Source organism: Diuraphis noxia, unplaced genomic scaffold (genome assembly GCF_037042655.1).
Source record: "Diuraphis noxia isolate RWA-SAM2 unplaced genomic scaffold, SU_Dnox_SAM2 contig0002, whole genome shotgun sequence".
NCBI classification, from domain to species: Eukaryota; Metazoa; Arthropoda; class Insecta; order Hemiptera; family Aphididae; genus Diuraphis; species Diuraphis noxia.
Window position 1 is genome coordinate 7,316,561 of NW_028301712.1, and position 25,435 is coordinate 7,341,995.

The window sequence follows — 25,435 nt, forward strand, 5'->3', positions numbered from 1 at the left end:
ACACGACGTTGATAATTTCACAATAACCGCTGCAGCCGCGGCTGCATTATGATGGTGCACTGCAGGTCACGTGTACCTATACTGCATATATATGATTGGTTATATGCGAAATTCGTAACTCATTTTATACAAACGAGCTGTATGTATAAAATATATATGTATAATATAGGTTCAGTCATCACGACAGTAGATATATATTATATCAAACGACGTTCACGATATCACGATTCCGCCGCCGATAGATCGCCGACAATATATTATATTATATTATTATTATTATTATTATTACTGCAATGTACACGCAGCTGTATCGCCGCGGTCGTCGTTCCCGCGGGGTCCGCTATACGTAGGTAAAATATAGAATAATAATAATATTACTCGGATAGACCACACGCGAGCAGGGCCGGATTAAGCACGGAGCACCCATAAGTTTAAATATTATTTTGGTTAAACATATTTTTTAAATTTCGTTATATTGTAAATTTTTATTACGCCGTGTACTGAGTCAGTGAGTGCCACCCGTATGCTGCAGACCGATAATATCAGACTGGAATAATAATATTCGCCGCACCAGCATTACGTTACTTATCTTATTTCCGAAAATATTTTGTTATCTGAAGATTTGATTTTGATATATTAAATATAGTTATATCAAGTGAAAATTGATTAAGTGAAATTATGGAAATAAATAAGGATGCACGAAACGAAGCACAAAATATTATTTAAAAAATGACATCACTTGATATTGCTTGACAGTACTATGGAATAGAATTTTAGAAAGATTTCACAAAGTTAGTGTTAAATTACTAGAAAATCACTTAATTTATCAGTTGCTGTTAAGCTTTTGAAATCTTTAGAGGAGTATGCTGGTTCAATAAGAAACAGTTTTAATGATACAGAAAAAATGGCATTATCTCTTTCTAAATTTGTCTTTAAAAAGTACAATATTGAAAAAAAAAAAGAAAAATTATTCGTAAGTTAACTCCGGATGAAATGATTTGAATTGAAGAAGAGACAAATTTATCTGGACAGGATAAGTTTAGAGTAGAAACATTTATATTTATAATGGACAAATTAGATATATGCCTCCAAAAAAGACTTGAGCAATATAACGATTTAGATAAAAAGTTTGGTTTTCTTACTTATTTTAAGTCGATGACTGAAAAAGAAATTGCGGATATGATGGCTAGAAATCTTGGTAAAATGTATCCGGACGACCTTGATTGTGAAGTTTTTCCTGAAGAAATGATTCATTTTTCCATGTTAGTTGATGGACAAGACGAAGAAGGAAAATCTAAAATGCCATCGGCACCAAAATGTCTTCAAATTATACATGATAATAAACTTAATTCAGTTTTTCCTAATGTGGAGGTAGCATATAGATTATATTTATGGCTTCCAGTTGCCAACTGCAGCGCAGAACGAGCATTTTCTAATTTAAAAAGAGTGAAGAACGAATTGAGGTCTACCATGAAAAATACACGCTTAAACGCTTTAGCATTAATGACCATTGAGAGATCTATACTAAAAAAAATAAAAACCGATGAAATTATTGTAGAGTTCCAAAAAAAGAAGAGAAAATAAGATTATTAAAGTTAGTTTAAAAATATTATATTTATATTTTGACATATTAGAATAATATTGTATATTTGTATGTAACAAAAATTGATAAATATATTAAACAATTTTAAAGATATTTCTGTACAACCATAATTACTTTGTATCATTTTTTTAAGGAAATAAAATTCAGTTATAGGTAATACATTTTGTTTGAATTAAGGGCCCTGTGGACAACTAGGCTCCAGGCCCAGAAAAATCTTAATCTGGTCCTGCACGCGAGGGAGGGCCACTCGAAAATCTGCACCTCTCACCGAATGTACTTAATGTGCCTTTATAATGTAATTTTGTACAAAATTGCAGGTACGCAGAGACAGACACGCGAATGTTGAACAGGGGTGGACAAAAGAAGAGATGAAATGTGTCCATCATGTGACGCAAAATATTTGAATAAAATCAACTTGGGTTAGACGGTCAAAGTAAATATTATTGTTAGATACCCACATATTTCATAATATTTTTATCGGAAAATATTATAGGTAACTATTTTTCCAGCATTCAAGCATGCATGAAAAAAATTTCTTAAAAACTACTACCTATTTTATCGTATTTTATTGTTAATTTCAAAATATTTATTGAACAGATAAACAGATCTTTTCCATTGTTTATATGATACTATGGTATTATTATATTATATTAATTTACTATAACAATAAAATATTACAAGGTAAACAATGTCCCAAGAGCTTTTTGAAAGATATCTACCCCACTAAATTGGAGTGATGAATGAACTAAAAAAAGTCTAATATATTTTTTAATGTTTTGGCCGGGATGTCAAAAAATGGCATGAATAATAACAGATTTCATCGATTTTACCAGATAGTTTTTGATTAGGGGAAAAGGCACATCGATTTCACCACAAATGAAGGTCACCAAGAATTCCACCATTTTGAAGATTTAACTTAAATAACTGATCGAGCCGTTAAGCTTCTGTAATAAGAACCAGGATTGACGGGATTTAATTGCCAACTATAGACGAACCAAGAGAGTAAATATGGAAAAAATATTTACTTCCTGAACATAAATATGTGGTTACAATTTAGAACAAATATTTTATGCCAAATAATAAGTCGAATTTTTTTTTTTAATTGATTAATTAAAGTTTATTAATTATTAATCAGAATGACTACAGGCAAATATTAGATCGAGATCGATGGTTTTTTTTATGTATTTAATCTTAATGTGTTTATTCTAGAGTACTTTTTATAAATAGTTGATGGGTGGGGGGGGGGATCGATGGTGCATATATCGAGTGTATCGGCGTGTTCGACAAAATAATGAACGTCCTGTGGTAAAAAAAAAGTTCTAAATACGGCCTTGCAGATCATTTATGTGCATATTATTTTCATCGAGTATCATACGTCGTTAATATATTGCAATTTTCCGCTTAGGTTTTTGGTCTTGTCGTAAAGTGGCAAGCGGAGTCTCAATCCTATTACGTTGACGTTCTGTAAGATAATATTGGATATTCTAAGAATGTTTGATAATAATAATTATTATTTTCCTAACACCATAACCGGACGTAGCGTTGTAGTAGGTACTAATAAGTCGGTCGTTATACAAGCAATGTATACAAGCATCACCACCGCCGCCTCCGTTTTCTCCCGTTACGATTTCATTTCGCGGTTTCGGAATTAATTATAATAGGTAGTAGGTACATATTTATTAATTTCGTATCGTTTTTATTATTATTATTACCATCAGTATAATTATTATTTTCTTTTTTAAATATTTTCTTTTTTTTTTTTTTGCGCACAGCGCGTTAAAATATATGTATCATAATAAATTGAACAGCGCCGTGCACCGGCAATTAAAGTGTCTGGAGCACGACCTTGTGGTCCGATCGAAGCGGTTAAATTACGAGGGGGGCCTGAGTGCCGTAGACCGCTATCGCTCGCGTATATAATAATATAATATATCCCTGGCCGGACGTCTCACCTTAGGCGGACACTGTTATGGATATTATTTCAAACACATGCACACACGCGAGTTAATATACCAGGCCGTTGACACTGCTGCATTGGACCTGTCGTTTAAGGTTTTCAGTAAAAAAAAAAAAACATTTACTGGACATCCGCCTCGATTGATTGCAGTTTTCTTTATTTTTATTCTCTGTGCAGTAATGTATATATTATGTGAGCTTTATATATGCTGCGAATTAAAAAATAAAATAAAAACTCGCACGTTCTAATTTTCCCGTTAAAGTCGTATACGATCGTGTACGTCAATGTCATTATTGTATTACATATATTATACTCATTACTCGGCCACTTATTATGAGGATAACAGCAAAACGCTTTTACAGAATACTATAAACAATAATTATTATGATCATGTTTGTAAATCGAAATTTAAAGAATAAAATATTTTTCACCGTTGACTTTTAAATGATCGAGTTTTAATTAAAAATATATCTCTTTCGACAGTTTTAGGTCGAAGGTATAACTTGTAATATTAGCCGGTGATAGTGGTAAAAATAAAAATTATACTTTTAAACAGCATATTATTTTTAATCGACTACTCAATTTATTATAAAACGCTTAATATATTTTTAGGAATCTATTATATAACGCGTGCCTATGAACTATGATATTAGAAATTTTATTTATAAATTCTATATCGTTCAATAGTAACCTAAAATATTATGTTGTAACAGCACAGAAATGATCTCAAATCGAGACAGTCAATTCTCTATTATAGGTATATACATAATACATATATATGTTATAAATCCACAGTTTAAATTCGTGAGGTTCGCCATCTATTAAGTACTAATATTTACAACACTAAACACTTAAACAGTGATTTTATGATATTATACTAATGTTTAGATTAGCGTAACCTGTAATTAAAATTAATAATATAATATAGCATGAATGTTGGTTTATTATATTATATAAAGATTACCTTGCCCAATTCGATTTCCATACCCGTAGAATCTTCTTCGCGTGCGAATATCCAGTAAAACGCTTATAAACGTCTGTAATAATGCATTTCGTGAGAAATTATAAAAAACCGTTGCCACCTACCTACATAAATTAATACACAACAGTGTCCAGTATATAATAATATAACCGACAACGTCGTACTATTATTATTATGTTATTGCCACGCACCCGAAGCTGAATTCTGAAATACGGTTAGAAAACAATTTACACGATGTTATTATATATGTCAGAACTTTCAATTTGCAGCTTATATATAAAGAGTTTAAATTAAATTATAGTATAATACACCTAAAGCGTGATGTAAAAAATATAATGATTTAAATGATTACACGATTGGTGGCTTTTAGTTTTTAACGCAACTATAATGTAGTATGATATCCATATACATTAGGACTTAGGAGTATCGTACTCTGAAATACAATATATGCATAATACATGTATATACAACGGAAAAGGCATACAGCGTAGTGCGACTGTTATAAGTATATTATTAGATATTTTAATATTTTAAACACAATAAGGTACTTATTGGCTATTTCGTGTTGGTACCTACCTTAAAAATTGAGTATTAAAATTTATAACAGACTAAACGCCGAATCACGACTTGTATTTTGTGCTTGAAAGATATGCGGGTTTATATTTCATTAATTAATTAACAACCGATTCGTACGAACGCACATAATTCAAATGATAATACTAATTTAAGACATTTAAGTAGGTAACTTAAAAAAAAAAAAAAAATGGTAAACATCATATAAACCACAAGCGTTGTTTTCAATTATTCAATTCGTTTTATGTGATCTGATGGACATTATAATGTAGGCATACCTACTTCACTATTATACCATATTATTTCAGAACCCACGAGTTACACCTGGTCCAAGTTGCCCCGCAGCCGATGCACAATGCATATATAATGCACTTAAATGCATTTTTACCTCGCCTCTGTACACCGGGTTAACGGGACAACTGCACTCGGCTGGTTAATGGTTATGTGGCGACGTTTATTTTGCCTTGGGGTCTTCGAAAATTCCCCTCGGCCGGAATATAACACACTAGTTCATTGTGTTGCTCGCTGAACAATAACTTTTGTTATAGCGAAAAGAAAACACGTCGGGTCCACCGTGAGGCGAGTCTAGACTGGCGTAAAATCATAACAATAATAATGATATGAAAAAAATGGTGAAATAAAACAATTAAGAGAGGGTAAAAATATTATTTCCCTATTGTTCGGTTTCCTATACGTGGCGTTTGCGTCCACATATATTTGCACAGTCGTGTTTTGCATCGGTTCTACGGTTCTACGCGATTTTCATATAATATATTAAATTAATATTTTGTCAAAGAGTGTACATTGATGTTTAGCCGTTTAGGTCTTATTATAATTCGCCGTTTTTTATACGTACATAGGTAGTATATATAAGTAGGTACACAATAAATAGCCGTTGAACAGTTATTACAGTTAAATTTAACTAAACTATAGAATTGTAAGTAGAATATATTAATAATAAATTTTCACTATGCGATGCGGATAAACTTACTATACACTCTAGTTACGGGATTTTTTTCGCTTAAGGTTTTTTAAATATGAAGAAAACCTTAAATTTAAGTATTTGAACATAGTAGGATACACAACGTGTGAATAAACACAGACACAATAAACCGTTGAATGATTACGTTGGCATTTTAAAATTAAATATTGAGAGACCATCACTGATTGCACTTATATAGTCACAGACTTATATGGTATACCGGTATATTATACAGAGCGATCACCAAGCACGTTCACCCAATTTTTTTTTAAATCATTTAAAGACAACATTTTCAAATATTCGTTAGTTTGTTATGTACTATCCATTGTTAAGGAGTGTAATTTAGACGTACAAACTTCTGTTTTTCGAATGAGAACTCTTATTTTCTAATGTAAATTATTTAGAGGATATTTTTTTGAAAATGTTGACTAATTAAAATCAAAATTAATAGGCACGAGTAGTTTTTGAGGTATTTAACTTTGAGTACCTATAATATTATAAGGATAATATATCCATGATAACAGGTTTGTGTGATATGACCATACCGGAGCTCGGAGCTTATATATATATAGTGATTTTAAAATTTTAGTGACTAAAAATATTAACCAATCAACATTCATAATTTATGAAAATGGCCCAAGTATTTAGTACTTCTATTTATAATAAATACCTATATTTCATACAATATATTGTATCTATTTTACATATTTGTAAAACCATTTTTAACCTATTTTTTAGGATTAATATTCTTAGTATAAAAAAAATTAAGAATTTGAATAAGTATGGTCTTTGAGCAATGAGCATATATTATTTGAACTCAAATAACCTGAACCTGTACGAATGCGTATTATTAAATGAAAAATTGGGGTGAACGCTGTTGGCGCTCTTGCAGGCCAATCACTCTGTATATAATATATATGTTTAGAGTATATATAGCCATAGGTGAATCGTATATTCGTATAGGTACTATTATAATATCAAATATGTATAGTATTATGTAATATCACCGAAAAAACGTCGGAGATTGGAAATCATCAACTCGGAAACCAGAAATATCGAATGCGTACGACAAACAGTATAATATAACCTTCTACGTTATAAAGCTAAAATGATTTTAATTTCATACATAACCGATGATTATGAATGCCACAAAGTCCTCTTAAAATTAATTTTCTTTTTGCATATAGGTACTATACTTATACCTATATTATATGGCTTTAATAATGTCTTAGAAATATATCGCAATGAAATGTTAGACGGTTCATACCCACTTTGCTGAATCCCAATTCGCCGACAACTCAGTTGGCCGACATATATGTATACCAGTTTTAAAATATTTTTTAGATATTCCTTTTTTGCCGACAGTCTAGTTCGCCGACGTCTCGGTTCGCCGACAAATTATTATAAAAGTTTCAATTTTCCCGATTCGCCGACAGTTGATTGATCCATAATGATCTTATCGAAAACGGATAAGATAGCGATAATATTATGGTATGTTATCGATATAAGTTCAACGTTTAAATGTTTTTCCACGCATAAAAATATAAAATCCATATTATGTAGTATAGATTGGTGAATTTAGTTCATTCCAGCCGATTTTACAGTGAACTTTAGTATAGCTATTAAAAAGTGAATTAAAAATGGAATGGTTTAAAATAAAATCAGAAAAAGATCGAGATTTACTAATTGTTGATGATTTTATTCATCGAGTGGACAGAATACGGGGCACAACTGAATACTATAAATGCATTCAAAACTGCGGTGGTCGTGCTATTTTGAAAAACAATACAGATGTAGTATTATCGAAGAACCACAATCACCCTGCAACACACGGAGTTGAGTTAATATCCTAACCTACTTTCATTTCTATATAATATATCTACTGACTTCGTGTACCTACTAATAACCATTTACACACATGACAAATTTGTATTTATTTTTATTTTTTAATAAGTCGGCGAATTGGGATTCGGCAATAATTGGGTTTCGGCGACGTGGGAAGTCACGTGTTAGACAGTATAATATGAAATAATTGTAGGACCTTTGTGAACGCGACGCGAGCTATTATTGTAGCCGAACACACGCGCGAGACTCAGCAGCGAACACCAAATCTATTCCAATGGTTTTTTAGCGAAATATCATGTGTTCGGCTATACAACAATATGATAAAAAAATAAACAGGTTTTGGACGTGAGCAATGGCTTGTCGCAAGCCACAGCATATAACGCATATATAGGTATGTACATAATATTACGCTGTACAGTACAAACATATTTATTAATATATATATATATATATATAGGAACAGACACCTTTATGTGTTTTCAGCGTCAATAATCTATTGCCGGGGTCGATCGACAGGTTTCGAAGAGCAGATATATATTATTTTCCCGTCTCGTGGCGATATATATTGCATTAAATGCTGGTGTAGGTTATACCTATATAAATGTGTGTGTGTGTGCATGCTATATACTATTGATATACTAATAATACAATACAGTCGTGGGAGAGTTCGCGGACAAATTCTCTGCAGCCCGGTTTTACCCCGAAACGCCTTTTCCGACGGCGACGTCGAAATGTCATACGAATAATATACGTAATATAATATATCGTTACCGATATGTGTTGTGTGTGTGCGTGTGTGGGTACACGCATTAAATACTTATTATACAAGTCGCCGACACGATTAAATCGGTCCTGACCGATGACGATTACAAAGTAAGCGGCCGTCGACGACGACGACCGACGACGTCGTCTGCGGAGGCAGACGGACAGGACAGCTTGACGAAACGCGCGCGTGATGACGTCTGGATAAGTCGCGGTCGACCGAGTCGTAGTTTATAGTTGATGACGTGTCTGTTCTGCAGCAACAACTCTCGTCTGTGCCTTTATATACTTAATAAATAATAAAATACGGAAGAATGATAATCGGACGTGCCGAAGACTGTTATTATATAGATGAGATGTATTGTACGTACGATGTTAATAAGGTTGTCGACAGATATCGTCGTCGAGCATTATATTATTTATATTATAATACATTAGGTACATATTATAATGGATATACGTATATAACATCAGTATTACATGACATTTAATACTGTGTTGCTTATTGTAAATTATAAATATTATCAAACGGGACGCGGAACTTTGAACCCTTTAATATGGTAAAATGTGTTTTAAAATATAACAAAATATAATACTATTTTAATGTGTAATGAGAATAAAACCAAATTATGAATATTCAAGTAATATTTAAAACAATGTTTGAAATATAAGTTAAAATTTTCTGTAGGTACTCTTAAGTTTTAATTTTCGAATACTGATTAATTTTTAAAAAATCATAAATGCAAGATTATAACCGACAATCATACTATATCGATATATTTGGAAACTTAAGAGATACTTTTATAAAGATCCACGTTATTAATCAGCGCTCGCTACTATAATTTACTAATTGAATACCAAAAACGGATGTTCTATGTATATTATATAATCATTGTTTTGGTCATTAATAATATAGAATTACGCAATAAGGAACCAACGTGGATACCACCACATTAATTTTAAAGTTTAAAAAAAACCAAATTTTAAAATCAAATATTTAAAAAAAAAATTGTAACTAATGACCATTTTTACCGATGTTAATAAGAAACAATAAAAACATATGTATACATTAATACATTATATTTATATATTATAATATTATGTTTTTTTTTTTTCGCGAAATCAATAAAACTATAACAATATAATATGTATGTTATACGTACATTATCGTTTAACACATTTGTATCAGACTAAGTTTTAGTATATTATACACATATATACAAATGTAAATATAGTTCCGAGTCCTTTATATTGTCCTAAGCTCCTAACCATCCAATGTCTATATACATTCAGTGAGAAATGTCGTGATAATACACGTCATTATGTCGCATGAACGTCCATGTATACCCAATGAGTTTTTATTTTTAAAACAGATCTTTCAATAGGGTTTATAAATAATTCAGTCTTTAATAATCAATAGGTATACATCTAATTATTATACGTACGATTATATATAACTTCCTAACACGTATTACAATATAATAAAGTAATCGACGACGACGACCGCATCGCCACCCAGAGGTACGCGATCGTAGAATTTTCGCGTGGGCGCAAGAGTGCTTATGGCCGATTTCAAAAACATATTATCACATTATTATTATCATTATCATTATTATTATGCGAGCGTTGGTCGAGACGGCGATATCGATCTATATAGAAATCGATTTTTCGTTATTCCGCGAGTCTATAAATTATTAAAAACAATATCCTTTCCGTAAGCCCACGAGCGTATATATACAATACATTATACGAGTATAGGCAGGTACCTGCTATTAATTCCTCTTCCCGCACTCCATCGACCATCGAATCCGTTCCATTATGTATATATATGTGTCATGTGTGTGTGTGTGTGTGTGTGTGTGTATGTATATATTGTTAGTGTACATTATTATTAAACATTGCAGTTATTCTGTATTTAGTTTTACATCGATGGCAACCAGTTTTCTGAACAACATCATCGGTTATACATAATATGTGCGTGTAATATAATCATATTATCTGGATGACCTATAGGAGTTGCATATATATATATATACGTCAATGACATAATATGATTACAATAATAACATATGATTAAATTTAAATAATATAAATAAATCAATAATAGAGTTATTAAAATGTACATTACAATAATAATTTTGACAATTCTGTACTACATGATGCAAAACGTTTGATGATAGTATCTACATCAATTGGAATATCACATTCACAAGACATCATCAAAAGTGCTTCAAGCCTGTCTTCACACATTGTACTACGAAGCCTTGTTTTCACAAATTTTAAGTTTGAGAACGTTTTTTCAGGAGAAACACTTGATATAGGGAGAGTCAGTGCAATACTTAGAGCAGTATATAGAGCAGGGAATTTTTCTTTCAAACCTGCCTCATTGCATATCTTATACATCATGTGAATAGTACCTTCACTATTAAGAGTTTCCAATAAATCATCGTCAGTTAATTCTGCTACTTCACATTCAGTATCACTGGCTTCAAATACATAATTTTTAAACTGTGTATTATTTTGTTGGTGTAATGTTTTTGACAACAACAATGTTTTTTCTAACTCTAAATATACATTTGCAAATTGACTATATTCTCTTCTAAAGTCTTCAGCAGAAACAAACTTCCCACAAACTTGTTGAAATCCATTAAATGCGTCATTAGGCAAATTGGACGATTTTGTTATTTCTAGAAGTATTTTTTTGTTAAAAAGTGATAAATCATTTATTAAAGGATTTGAATTGTTATTGAATCTTTCAAATATTTGAGAACTTATTATATCAATAACAGTAAAGTAAGTATTTATTTTAAAGTTGTTAATTGGACTTAAGTTTGGCAGTTCATCTGATGATGTCTCTCTTGGCATTTTTTTTTCTTTCTCATACGGGTTTGTGTAAGTGGTATTATATCAAAGTCTACAACATTTGTATTAACAAATATTTCTTTTTCTTTCACTATTGCTTCAAATTGAGTATCATTTCTAAACAAGTTTATTTTCTTTTGTACACTTTTAACATATGATACAGCCGATAACAAATCAATATTTTTCCCCAGCAAATATAAATTTAATGGACCTGTAATATCAAAAATTTGTCTAAAGGTCAATGCTGTTAAAAAAAAAAACGTTCTGATATCAGATAATCAAATAAACTTTTTGCTTTAATACTACTCATGCGATCTGAAGATTCTAGTATAATAGATATAGTATATCTAAAATACTGATGAACAATATTATTTTCAATCATAATACTTAAATTTTCTAAACACCCACCCATCCATTCAAAGAAGGTGGGCGGTTGTCCCCCTTGATACACAGGTTCGGCGCCACTGTACGTCATCATATTATGCAGTTGCAAGCAGGACTTATTGGTGGTTTTTTTTAATCTTTCGCAAGTTATTATCGATAACAAAGTTATTTTTTAATATATAGTTATTCGGACTTTTTCCGTTCACACAATAAGTTGCATCGTAAAATTCGTCGGAGTTCAGTCGTCCGTTTGTCCCAGATATTAAATTAGTATTATGTCATAATATTACATAAGTATACGCGCGTGGATATCGGAAGTGTTTGAACTTATCGTGTTTAATGATATTACACGCATATAGCTGCATATAGGTACGACTAGGGAAGGGGGTCAATATTTCCATAGTCCTTCCAGATGACAGAAGATAAATCTCAGAATTTTGTGTTTGATGTTTTTAGCCTCCTCGAAATGTCAGCTCTAGTACTGGCTATGCGTTTATGGAAATGCTACCGATGTTATATTGTATAGTCATTACTTCATTATCATAAGTATGGAAGAATATAAGGAGCTGAGTGTAATAAAGGACCTAAAATAGATAACATCTTTACAGCCCGAAACAGTATATTTATGTGTTTGAAATTTGTATATTAGGTATGTACATCTTGTGCTCTCCATTTCCCATATGGAATTGACTTTTTTTTTTTGGAGAAAAATATATCTACGTAAGTATAGAAAAATAAAATAATGTTTGACAATAGGTATATAATTTATGTTTTATGGAGAGTCATATTATATTATATATTTACTCATATGATACATATAATCGTTTCAAATCGTCCAAATCCAAACTGCAATAATATAACTTGAACGTTTTAACAAATAGTATATAATACGTCATTATTATATCATATATGTATATATAGACATATAGTGCACAAGTGCACTATAATATAATGTACAAGTCGATTGTTGTAAGATAATAATGTATGTGTTATTACATATTTAGTTAAGTTATGAAATAAACGTCAGTCACGACGGTATTAACATGTTCACTGATACGTATCTATAAAACACGATGACCATAAACTAATACGTTCGATTTATCCGACTTCAAATGGCTATGCTCACCTGGATTGCCATATTATTATCATATCATATATGTTATACTCGTATATGCTGCATACAATCGTAATTTAATTCCTTTACCGATGTCTATCCGAGAGTATATATTGACGTTTTATTTTAATATCACGTTAATGCGTTATATATTTTTTAAACTTTTATAATAATATTATTTACTATTAATGATTGTCATACATTTCTATGTATCAATATTTATATATTTATAAAAAAAAAAACTATCCTAAGTTATAGGTGGGAGAGAGGAATCACCCCCCCCCCCCCCCCTTAAAACCATCACTGATGAATAGTCACAGAAAATTGAAACTTCAAAGCTTTAGTCGAAAATTCTGTATTATTATTTTTTTTTCCATATTTATAACCGTGAGTGAAGCGACGTAATATATTACTATCTTATACCAATAAATTTTCAAAGGTTAAAAAACCCAAGAGTTAATGAACATATAAATTATAATTGCATTGTTGTTATATTCTATGAAGAATCATTTTAATGATAATCGTTTTAGCGTGGAAATAAAAAATAATAATATGTTAGTTTTAATTACAGTTTGTAATTAAAACACGCGATGAGCGTATTTTATGTACACTGAACATTTCATAACTCAAATCTGATTTGAAAAACATACAAAATCCGAGATTTTGAAGTTATGTTTCGTGTATACGATTTATACATATTTTTAGAAAATGATTTTTGGATTTAAGATGACGCAGATTGCAAGATAATATATTGTTATAAAAATGAAATATGTAAAAAATATTCATCGATATTTTCCAGGACTTAAAAACAGTACCAGTTTCACCAGACACGATAAAAATAATTATCGTCTTCGCGCGTACGGGTTTTTTCTCGAAAACTTTGAACGGTAGGTATAGTCGTAATAATGACGATAATATCGATGATATTAAAATCGATCGGTCGCGGTTCAATCAATATTATAATATAGTGTACCTATCAACGAATCACAAACACACCCAGCTAAACGGGATAATAAATATGGGCTACGCACGCACACACACAACAATGTCTGTGCAATGTTATCTACTAGTGCGCATAATAATATAATATACCTATAATATGTATAATATAGTATTATATATTTGCCTGTGCCGACTAATCTCGAGCGGCGCAGACGGACAGACACAGACGCACACGGAGTAGAGAGAGTTATGTGGACCACACGGTCGGCGGTAAGATCTCTGCTCGCGTATTTATTGTATCTATATATATATGGAGAGAGAGAGAGAGAGAGAGAGAGTGTGTGTGTATTAGAGTGAGAGAATGCGAATATGTGTGTGTGCGTGTGCTTGTGAGCGTGTAAACGTACAAATGTATATACTTGTGAACTCGACGCCGCGCGTATAGACAAACTACCACGACGCCTGCAATAAACTATTTATTATATATATTATATACACCACCACACGCTAATCGCACAAAGTCCACGTAATATTATTATATAATAAACAGGTGGTTGCGTCCGGCGGACCGGAGCCGTAGTGGAAGCGTGGGCGGTCGACGGGATGAGAATACAGACAACACTGGAAACCCGAACCAGTATATATTATTGCAGGCGCGACGACAGATCGGCTCTGGCTCGCACTTTACATCATTACACTATATATATATATATATATATATGTATCGTCATGATTGTCTATATATTATATTATTCGTATATATTATATCATTGTACAGATAAACGCCGTAATAATATTATACGTACTTATATATATATCTTTCTGAGACACTTTATGTATATATATATATAACCAAACGTCACATCGTGCATATACTATTATGGATTGGGGGGTGCAAGAAAATTTAAAAAATCAACACTGTATTGGTAGGACAGAAAAAGATTTGTGAAATTGAGTAATAATAATCGCTATTAAAATTATTTTTTGAGGGGGGCTAACGTCTAGGGTTGACCAAAGTGTAGGGAGCTGGCCTGAAAAGTTTGCTAAAACCTTTGTACTCGTATACGTTTTCAAAAATATTATACACCAAATTATAACCTATATAACATCTTTGTTTATTATTTTAACGTATTGCATACTGTACATAATGATGTGTAGGTATAATATTAATATAATATTATGGTTCCAACACAGGTCGTGTACCGTGCACGACCAGACCCGGACGTATTCCTACCATCAATTATAATATACATTCGACTCTGCGCGCGGAGCACATTAGGTACACGAAAAGTCTGCACACGGATATAAATATTATTGTAATACTCACAGATCGCATTGTTGTATTTAAAATAGCACGAGATGACTATAATATATTACATCTATTTATTTATTATAATCTATAAGAATAAAACGCCGCAAACGCATATTTTGGTGTGTATATATATATTATATTGTTATATGCAGATGAAATAAGTTAGGTAAATTTTTTTTTTTATGTTATTTTAAATAACAAATACTGCAACGGTCGTTGAGCGACGTATAATTTGATGGTCTCGTTTAGGGTGACGTATTTAAAACTTAATTTGTCGGTCCAAATTGGCTCATTACAGAAGTGACCTTATTGCCCCTGCGACACGCTAACAATATTAACAATGTAAATTTGGTAGCTGTTGATGTTTTTTATTTATCGGATCTTCCAGATGTATTCATTAGTTTTTGTTTTCGTTTTGGGAGTTAATATATTTATTTAATCAACCACGGGTAGGATGAACATCCATATTAAACGTGTGAAACAAAAATAATAAGAAATATATCGAAATTATTACAACGATGTAGAAATTATTATAAAGATAAAGTTCAAGGTGACAACGGATAACGATGATGTTCTCAATTCGGGTCACACGTGTCTTATTCCTGCATGTATAATGTAACCAACGGTTTTAGAAATATCATATATTACAATAATATGGTCTACACGACTACGGAGTAAACCTTTATAGGGTATTATTAATTTATTATTGTATGCGGTTGTTCAATATTGTTGTCCCACAAATTTTCTTAGACATAATTTAATTATTATTTCAATATTTTGATATACTCGACGACCTTCGGAGCTTTGCCAAACCGGACGCACAGTTTTCGATCTTATTTGGAAAATCTAATGTTGTTGGTTGCACATAATTTTTTACATTAATACCATTTAGTTACAGACGTTATACGCTATAATACTCAAATGCCGACGATGACCGTGACCTACCCGCAAATGAATATTAACGCGTTTGGGTATAACAACAGAATATAATATAATACGCATAGGTGCTATGGATGAAACAATAATTAAATTAAATATTAAATAATACACCTACAGTCCCTAGGTTGATACGGTTGATAAATATACGATATCGAATATCGATTATAATAAAGCCACGATTTCGCTAATAATATTATAAAATATTATATTTTCTTCTTTTTTTTTAGCACCAACTATCTATAAAATGGTTATTAGGTAGCTTACTTCATCACTATTAAAAGTCATGTATTATAGTTACCCCTGTGGGCTGTGATGATTTTGTGAAAAACTGTACTTCGATATTAGTTCTTATACTATATAATATTATGATAAGTGACTGAACAATGTCTGCGTTTTGTTTTTTTGTTTTTTCGCAGTTCGTATATACAAAAGCCCGATGGAATAAAAGTATTATATTATAGTGAGGTCGACAACCAACGCGACAAAATAATGAACATCAGAAATAATAAAATATACGGCCTCTCCACGATCGAGTTGTTCTCGACCTACCCCATTGAAGTTTAAGTTAGTTTAAAGGATATTATTTTTTGCCATATTATGCAATAGGAATAGTTGTCGACAAAGGTCAACGTACTTATACGTACCTCGCAATGGAGTAGGCACTATTACGGTAATAGGTATCGATATGTTGGATTAGGAGTCTTGAAATATAATACAATATTATAAAATAGTTTTAAAAATCATATAAAATATGAGCATATGACCAATGTGGTATACGAAACGATAAGATATTCCACGAAATTCACCCAATATTTCCTGCTCAATCTATGATTTATAAAAAATTTAAAAAAGATTCAATTGTATTATTGTTTTACCGGCTGTGTTGTCATATAAACTTATTGGCACGCACCAAATTCAAGGCATTCGTTTAAAAGAGTTGTGTTTATAATAAATATATTTTAATTACATCGCCTATAAAGTGTACCCAAATTATCGTATATTCGAGTCTGGTTTATGTAAGTTTTTTATCGCCTGGTAACTTATAAAATTATACACATATACAACATTATTGTGATTAGGTCCGATCTATAGATGTGGCGTTGCAATTTTTTGATACCACCCTACCAGTATATTTTTTAATTTTATAGCAATATGCGTTTATTTCTCTCGGTCGAGACAATAGCGATTTCATTATAAAACGTCTGTCGTGGTGTGCTAAATTAGGAATACCTAACCATATATACTTGGCGTGTTTTCATTGTATAACATTTTTTAATAATATATTATCATGTACGCGGTAAGGGCGGATATACGACAAGCGTCCACGAATCACGGCTATAATAATAAAAACCATCGTGCTTTTGATTTATCAATTAGGATTAAGTATAGGTATTATTATTATGTTGTATAGTATCGAGACGGGATCGTTCGAAATTTAAACGTCAAGTAACAAAAGTATAACATAATATAAACTGGAAATTATAAATTTATTAACTTGTTTCCACAGTAGCTCAACAATTAGACGGTATACCTATATATATATAAATATATATATATATATATACCTGTTATAATAATTATACCTCCGTTTCAGTGCGCGCGGCTCCGCCGGAGTCATTAGCTCCTTAATGTATTTCGTGTATATAATATGAATGACGGGTGTATGTAAAGTACGTGCATGCGCGGTGGAAATCATATGTATATTGCGTTTGATGAATTATTATTGTGTTATGCTAAAACGGTGAATAATATGTAGGTAGGTATATTATACCATGTAGGCAGGCACTACCCGCCGTGGTTTATAAAAGTATATTAATATTATGCGACTGTTAGGTGCAACCACTACTATACCGCCACCACCATTACCACCACTTGGGATAGGCGGGTCCAGCGTTTACGAACGCGTAAAACAATCGTACGCGGATCAAATATTAATTCCCCTCGTGAGCCTATCAAATACCTACCTATACCTACATCATAATACAGGCACCGGTTACTGCAATGCTATATTATCATGTATAGTAAATGAACATCATGATCATACTCTACAGTATACGCGAGTACGACGAATACCACTTCATATATGTTTAAAAAACAGAAATTCATAACTAATACATAACATAATATATTAATATCATAAATGTACCTATTGTAATAATTACATAAAATTGCTTAAAAAAATATAAGTGATTGAAACACGGTTTTTTTCCAAACTATATTATATGACAACAATTAAATAATTGGACCGATTTCATAAGATTATTATGAGAGTGTACCCATAAAGGTGTATTGCAACAGCCAGGGGCAGCTCCTAGGGACCGCGGCCCGCTCCCAAGCCCGTATTTATAAAAAAATTTAAATTGTTAAAAAAAAAAAGTTACAAATAAAAAAAGCATATTATAATATCGATTATCGACCATTATACGACACGCACAAGTATGTAAATAGATACCTCTACACACGTATGACTACGGTAGGTTAACATGTACGATGTACCTATCTATATTGTGAAGAATTTATAAGGCTATAAATAAAATACACTTCAATATTATTATGGTATGATATCATGATATTATTATTTTATCACCTATGTTCAAAACATACATTGTTTAGTACACATCTCTGTACGAGGATACTAAGAATATTATTTTGATAAGAATTGTTATAATCTTATTTTATAAATAATTTATTTGTTTAAAGTTTTGTGAAATTTTAACTTGGCCCCCTCCCAACCAATGCTCTGGAGTCGCCCCTGGCAACAGTAAAATAAAAATATTATAAACGTTGCTAAAATATTATTAGCTATAATAATGGTATATTACGTATTATAGTATGGGGTACTCACCGTACGTTCGGTGTTCTCCGAGAGTGGTGTTAAACTGTTAATCGAACTAATCTGAAACGACAAAAACAAAAAAATTAAATACGCGAATCACTGGTGGTAAATGGTAGGTACTATATTATATTATAATGTAATAATTGCATACACACGTTTTAATATAGCGGACACGCAACCGATGAAATATGCGTTTGGATTTTTATCGTCTTACATTATATTATAATAATATTATGCATATTATTGTGTATTATAAGGTGCAGTGTTTTACTCGATAGCAGAACAAATTGAATAACCACAGTTATAATAACTTGCATGTTATAATAATAATAATAATAATATGATGCATAGGTATACGATAGCCGAGAATAACAACATAAATTATTTTGAAATTTTGATTCATTTTCAACACTCTTAAAACGCGATTCCCGCGACAGCGTCTTGGCTGTTGACAATAAATACCTATACCATTTTATAGCATGATACTTGTGTGGATTAATAATATTAATAGCATTATTATTCTTTTTCTCTGGAGAAAAGGTATAATTGAGATAGGTCGGGCACCGCGTTTATAATTTAGTATACAACATGATTGTAACTTATCACGCTAAGAAATACCTTAAGCAACTAAAATTGCTTACCTACGGCTTATATCTATAATATAATAAATTATGCACACAATTTTTTTGTGTTCATTCTTCGTGATCTATGTGTGTTTCTAATCAATCGCTCTCGTGTGTAAATGTGTTCATGAAATTCAAGTGATAGCCAATCACTCGCATACTATGTCTAATATTTTAAATTTGCAAGTTACTCCCTGTCCCTACGCATCATGGAATATGTATTTTGATAATATGTAAAGAATTATTTTTATAATTTTTACATGATTGTCGTACAAAAATACAAAAATTAATTATAATTTAACTATACTTATGGTTGTATGAACGATGATTATGGTTTAATTGTTGGAAATAAACTTAACTAATATTTGTTAAAAAAAATAATATGGTAACTATATTTACTGTTGGTGAAAATTCGAAAATATCTCAAGTACAGCCAGTGCAGGGAAATCAATTTAATAACCAAAATAATAAATTAAACCATTATAATATTATTTTAATAAGTTATATTTTAGTCAAGTATTCATATATATCTCATATAAGTTTATTTATCTGAATCATGAATTCTATCGGGTTTATAAAATAAAACCACGGGCATTACGATAAAATATTTACTACAGTTTTTAATAAAACACAAAATCTCGACAATCAAAATTTAAAATGAATTTGGGTGCCTATAATATCCAGCCAGGTAGGTACATTACAAAACCCGTACTAGATATAGATAACATATTATCACAAAAATTTGTTTTTTTAATTAATTTAAAGATGGAATAAATAGCTATATGGCATTTAAAATAAATATTATGTACCTACTCATTAGCTAAATCGGCATCCTGCAATAGATTAAATAAATCTGTTAATTTTAAAAACCTTCACAAAACGTAGGTATGTATATAAATTGGTACATATTTTCAAAATACTTTGTCGGTGTAATTCTTTGAGTTTAAAAATGTCATAAGGCAACTCAGTTTTTTTAGCAAAATAATTATATTATCCTATTTAGGCGATAAACGAATCACCTTCGTCGAGTTAGGTCATAGCGACCGCAAATGCTTTATTACCTACCTATCTTATAGGTTATAACTTAAAATACATATCGATATAATATATATCACTTATACCTATGACCATGTATTATATAGGTACAAATCTTAATGGTCTTTTGAATGGATAAACTAAATGGACGTGAGACGAGAAAAGTAAATGAGAAGCAATCTGAAAATTTACATTGTGTTTAATTTATACGTAAACGCACACGTCACGGCGTTCAATTAATTATAATGACGACAAAACCGAGCGACGCCGATTAGAAGGCCCTCACCGCATCATATGAGTTTGATAATAATAATTGCGAGTTAGGCGCCGGACACGGGACGTAAATTTATGCTGTTCCCAATGCCGATAAGAAGTTTAATGGCGCTTAAAACTTCCTGCGGCCCGAAGTTGGCCGAGATTTCCGCTCGCTGCAGTCCAGTCATATATATATATATATATATATATATATATATATATATATATATAGGTAGGTATATAAAATATGTCCAACTATACCGCGGTTATCTTGCCGGCCACGGACGAATCCGATTTAATTGATCCGAAGGTTTCGTTAAGGTAGGTAATTATTATTATTGTTGTTGTTGTTGATGTACGATTAAATGCATCTCGAACCTGTTCGGACCGTTTTAATATTTTGTTCGTGAAATAAACATATAGGTACATAAGTATTTATTTAAGTATTTGTCACGGTGTGCGTGTAATGGTGTACTTATAAAATAAATCAAACATAACAATATATTATTATGAGAGAAAAATGTCGAAAAACTAATCCTCGTCTACAGAACCGAATCAAATGCTCGTTTTAATCGAGGATTAATATAATATTGTTATAAAAAAAATATCTGCATATTATCATATAATTAGTGCATATGCACTTAGCGTCGGACCGATTCCGTACAACACGGCCGCGGCACGACGTGTATACGTTGACATTGTATTTTTTTATATTAGATATTATTTTAGTCTTGTCAGACGAACACGGAGAGTGACACTATTATTGGTAGTTCATCAACAGACACTATACAGTATCGTCACCACCACAGTCAAGCTATAGATGTGTATATATATTACACTACGGCAATATGTTAGAATAATATAATTACATTGACGCTCTGCAGCCGTTAAGATTCCTTGCCGCAATAATTATTACGAACATAACAGAGTAACAGACATTTCTACTTGAGTGATACTGAAAGTCACTGGGAATATTATTCCCTGGGACATCTACGAGATTTGAATCTCAAATCGTATTTTTCGACTTTCCGAAAAGAATGAAATCCATAATTACCCATATTGTGCTATATTACAACAATCTAGCTGCATACATTATGATGATCGCATATATGTCGAGTCACGATAACGCAAACATCTTTAAAACTCAATATTTTTTCTTGGCTCTTGAAATGCTCATGAGTTATGTTTGGGGTATAAAATTACTCGAAAAATACATAAATTAAATTTATTTTTGAAAACAAGTTAGTGATAAAATTACCAAACAAACGCCAACCAGACCACATCATGTTCGATAAAGTCGAAGGTTACTAACTGTTACAAATCAAGACGGTAATGTTTGCAAGTGCTTAAAATGTATATAATATATACATTTTAAGCACTTGTATATTATACTAAAATGATTACTGGCAGATAAAGATTTAAAATAAATTAATTCGCAGTTTTACTAACGTAGTGCGAGAGACGGAGTCCTATTAAAATTATTTATAAGAACAATAATAAACGTTCACGTGTTATTTTTTACAAGAAAACTTTGTATACAGCGTTTTAAGAAAATTAATTTTGTTTAATTGAAATATAAACAAACTTATTAGTTATTATCATTAAATTCATAATTATAATATGCGCTAATATATAGGTATAATGTAATGTGGAAATATTATGTTCGATGATATCTATAGGTGTTTTGCTTTTCAACAGCGTTCGAATTAAATTGAGTTAACAATGATAACATAATATTATCTTAATGTATCATATTTATATGTACACCATGCAATTTTTCCCTCCCCAAAAACATCTATTTGATTAGTTTATATATTCGGCAAATGCTTTGTTGTTATATGGAAACTTGTTTGGTTGGTTTCTTTGTACGACTAACACATGACGGAAAATGATTATTATAGCTGGCCAAACGCAGTCAAATATTATGCAAGTAGAGAAAAATGTCGTCCTGGTTTTGGGGATTACCAAATAATGTTGAAGTCATGGTCAGACTCACAACATTTCGCGTGAAACGGCTGACCACAATCTCTCATCGAATAAATGAAATATGTAATATATTTTTATAATAATGGAATGCAACTTTGAAAAATAAAAAACAAAAATAATCACCGTACATCATTAAATGTCAATTTTAAAAATGTAGGTACTTATAGTATAAAAAGTTGATCCTTACAAAGTTTCAATAAATCAAACAATACATCTGTAAATATATAATTGTATAAAAACTCAAAGAGAGGTAAAAAGAATAATAATCGTTGAAAGCAGTAGGATGAAACTATTGAACTAATAAATTACAAAATTTAAAAAAATATTCAAAAATCTTAAAAGTTATTGTATTGTTTTTACATACCAAATGATAAAATTATAAAATACCCTTTTAAGTCTTATAAATTATAGGTAAGCTGTATTAAATCAGCATGAATCTATGTTACATAAATGTGAAAATTTGAACTCTAATATACGAATAACAGCTTAAATTTTAAAAGCCATTTAACCATAATAATAATAATAGTGAAAATTACAATATTATATATATATGTATATATTGACCAATAAAATTTATAAATAAATTAAACTACTAATTTTAGTAAAACGTGTTTGTAAATATGTATCCTAGTCTCCTAGATGTCCGAGTTCTTATATGCAAGCAAACATCGAAATTTGTGTTATTCTTATTAGTTGTTAGGGTTAAATGAAATAGGACATGACTAATGAATACGAATTAATTTTGTACAGTTTTATGATGCTATTTATGTAATTTATACAGAGTAGAATGTAGATAAGTACCTACCTACGCAAATACAAACTGTATATAGGTATGTTTCACTGACTTTTAAATGTCTAATTACAGTTTATTTGTGATTAAATTATTTAATAACAATAATAAAAAAAAACTTTAGAAGAGTACATCATTATGTAATTTATATTATGAATCCGAATGATGAGTCGTTTAAAAACGATTATCCACGGCAGATTAACGACGTTGGCAAATGTAAACTTTATTAATTTATTGCATTTTAAAATTAAAATATTTTTCCTTTACTTAAACAGGTATACAATATGAACAACAATAATTGCTAAGTCATACTACGAATTATGTGTGTTCTTTTCGTCAATATTTATCTATAAAGTATAACTATATATATATAGATTTATTAACATGAACCATTTATAATGTTTGTAACACTTGAAATATAATTCAAGTTCATTAAGAAAAATGTTATGTTATTCAATATAGCGTGCATAAAGTGTAGTGAAAGAATTAAATACTAAGCTTATATTATATGTTATTGATTTATAAAGATGATTAATTGAAATTGAATGTATTAAAATAGTGAATTTTGTTATGACTTGCTAAGATATTTAATTTGTGTAGCACTTGAAATTTAATAATATGTTCGCTATTTTAAATGCTTCTATACTACATTTTCTTAGTTTTCTGTGTTCACAGTGAGTGTAAATAAAGGACAAGTTTATGTATCATAGTACCTATTCAGTATTTTATGATTATAATACTAAATACTAATGCTGGTGGGTTGCATGAAAAATTGATTAATTAAATTTAATGAACCAATTGTGCAGGACCACTAAACTATTATTATAGGATCATAAAATATCAGCTCACTATTAATTCAATAAATGTTTAGTGATTGTTTATACAACCCGACATTAGTAAGGTTTATCTGCTATATTTAATGTTGTATAATTATGTGTATATATTATACTTCAATTAATATTTGAGAAATGTTACACATCGATAATACTTAATATGAATTACACGTTAACGTTTTTTTGAAAATACATAATATATTAATATGTAGGTAAATATAATAGTTATATACTATAATAATAAGATACAAATAAATACTCACATTGGTCATAATATAGGGGCTGTAGTCTTCTGCGAGGCGTGCAACAGTGACGGGCCGTCATCCGTTTTCTCACGTGGAGACTTGAACGCCCGATCAAAGTCGTTTGAAAAACGATATTACAATATGCGTTCAGTAATATTATGATAAAAAAAAATATTTTTTTTTATCGCATCACAACGACGACATGGCATTATGCGGCGACAACGGATGTAGAAAAAAAAGAATCGTAAAGAAAACTCGAAAGCGCTCGTCAAGACGTATATAATAATATATTATTGTATATTATGGATTATATAATAATATAATGCTGTGCAGTACCTATTTATAATAATATAACGTGCTCGATAAAAATCGTAAAATAACGATAATTTTATGTCTTGTCGCACAAACGGCGACGACGCTGTCTAATGTTATATACTTCATATATATATATATATATAATATTTTATATCATATATTTATATAATATTATTAAAATGACATTCGCCGGTGATGACGAGCGCGTATTCGGTTTTGCTTGTGTCCCGAGTTCGCCGGCAGATGATGAATGTATATAC

At 30.7% G+C, this 25,435-nt stretch overlaps 1 long non-coding RNA gene across 1 annotated transcript in view; it reads right to left on the reverse strand.

Moving 5' to 3' along the window:
* The window catches only part of LOC149058007 (uncharacterized), a 40,923-nt gene extending 15,773 nt beyond the window's left edge, over positions 1 to 25,150 (reverse strand). The window contains exons 1-2 of the long non-coding RNA XR_016190633.1: positions 24,879 to 25,150; positions 19,103 to 19,153 (exon numbers count right to left, since the gene is read on the reverse strand). This is a non-coding gene — a long non-coding RNA (uncharacterized LOC149058007). The remainder of the gene's footprint in view (positions 1 to 19,102; positions 19,154 to 24,878) is intronic.
* Between the last annotated feature and the right edge of the window lie 285 nt (positions 25,151 to 25,435).